Here is a 2,437-nt window from a genome sequence, read left to right as displayed (position 1 = left end):
ATACATCACCAAAAAAGCTGAAATTCCTTGAAGTTCAGTCAGAAGGGAGATAACATCACCTACTACACAATAAACTGTTGTTCATTGTTCTGAAGAGATGTGCAATAAAACTGTGCTCCATTGTGATGAGGCTTCTGGTTCTTCCTCCAGCTGACTGAGCTCAGTTTACTGAAAGGAGCTGGCTCAGTTGGTTCAAACGATTCGCCACAAGTAGAACTTGGCATAGTTTCTTGCTGGGCTGCAACATTTGAACATTGGTTAGTGACTCARAACTGGTAGAAAATGGTCTCATTTTTTTTGGAGTCTCTTCTGAATGTTTGCTRGTGATGTTTGCTTCCTTCCCAGTTCTGATACTTATGCTGGTGTTGGCGATACCGATTCGATGCTGTCACTCTGTGCAAAAACATCTAATGTGTCMGGTAAATCTAAAAAAATGTTTCAAATAACAGCCTTGTAAAAATACATCAGAGTAATATAATTATTCATTTTAAACTCAGAAGCATATTGATGTACTGTCCTCATTTACAATATAGCCAAGCTAATACTAGAACAGAAAACCAGAGGACTCAATATTATGGGAAAATGGAGTTTTAAACAATACTAAAGTATTATAAAAAAAACATTAAAATAAATTACTGTTTAGTTATCAAGAACTAGTACAAAAACAAAAACTTGAGTTGTTATTTCAGCATATTAACATGTAAATAATGAACATTTAACATCGACACACTGCGTGACTGAGCACATGCTCCTGCAGTACCGTGTTACCCGGGCAGAAATAAAAGTTGTTCCCACCAGCAGCATTGGACATGATTTCAATAGTTTACTTAATTTCGCTGTGTTCCTGTTAATGTTACACATTACCTGAAATGACTTAAGTATCAAAGTACAATAATTTTTATTTTAGAACTGGTTTTAGAGGGAACTTTGTAGAAACAAAAATACAATCAACACTGAAGACTGTTAGAAATTAAGGCATCTGAAGCCAACTTTTTACAAAAAATTTGATGACTTTTTCGCACAAGACAACACAAAATTTTGCAAGACAGAAAATACTATTTTGCTCACTTTTGTTTTTCTTAGTGTACTGTTACATAAAAACATTACATGCTGTGCTCATATTTTATCATTCAATTAAGGTTATTTATATAGCACCRAGTYGCATCAAACATCATCTCAGGGCACTGTACAAAAAAAGAAAATATTCTAAGGAAGCCAGCAGATTGTGTTRAATCACTTTTTCAYAGTCTCCCACCCTGAGAAGCACATTGGAAACAGTGGAGAGGAAAAACTCTGGTCCAGTGAATTTTCCTCAGGAAGAGAGASAAAGCAAAACATGTTATTGATAGAAATAACTACAACAAACATTTAGAGGCGAGTGGCAAAAGACAGTGAGGAAATGTGTTTAGTTTGTCCTTCAACAGTCTAAACCTGTAGAAGCATTAGGCTACTAAGGAATAACTAAGGAATAACTCAGAAAACCTAAGTCTAACTTTAGGATTTATCAAAAAGGAAAGTCTTCAGTCTCGTCTTAAAAGTAGACAGAGTGTCAGCCTCACAGACAGAAACTGGAAGTTGGTTCCACAAGAGAGGAGCTTGAAAACTGAAAGCTCTGCCTCCTGTTCTACTTTTAGAAACAACCACAAGTAAACCTGCAGTCTGAGAGCAAAGTGCTCTTTTAGGAAAATATAGGACAAGATCTTTGATAGAAGATGGAGCTTGGTTGTTGAGAGCTTTGCATGTTAAAAGTAAGATTTTAAATTCTACTCTGAATTTGACAGGGAGCCAGTGGAGAGAARCTACTACTGAGGTTATAAAAATATTTCATCGTTGAAGGCTTCCAAAGCCAAGGATGTGTTTGATGTTGACAATAACATTTTAAAATTGAATAAAGAGGACTTAGCAATACTAATTACTCATTTGATCAACTTATCTATAAAACAGTTGTTCCAAAAGTTTGGAAGACAACTAAAATAACCCCAGTTTTTAAGGCAGGTGATAAAACCAAACAAGAAAACTATCAGCCAGTTAGTATTTTACCTATAGTTTCAAAGATTGCTGAGAAATGGGTCTCCATTCAATAAATTAACCATCTGAATATACAGTATGTGCTTCGCCTCTCCACCCAATGCAGTTTGGTTTTCGGAAACATCACTCAACTGAAACAGCCACTTGTTTTTTCTTTGAAAATATMAAAAAATTACTGRATAAGCAAGGTTGTGTTGGAGCTGTCTTCTTAGATTTAAATCCATCCATCCATTTTCTGTACACGCTTCTTCCTTTTCAGGGTTGCGTGGGTCACTGGTGTCCATATCCAGCAGTCACAGTGCGAGGGGCGGGGTACACCCTGGACAGGTCGCAAGTCCATCACAGGGCCACACATAGAGACAAACGAGACAAACAAACATTCACTCTCTCACTCACACCTAGAGACAAT

Source organism: Austrofundulus limnaeus, unplaced genomic scaffold (assembly GCF_001266775.1).
Source record: "Austrofundulus limnaeus strain Quisiro unplaced genomic scaffold, Austrofundulus_limnaeus-1.0 Scaffold215, whole genome shotgun sequence".
Lineage (NCBI taxonomy): Eukaryota > Metazoa > Chordata > Actinopteri > Cyprinodontiformes > Rivulidae > Austrofundulus > Austrofundulus limnaeus.
Note: the sequence above shows the minus strand (reverse complement) of the source record.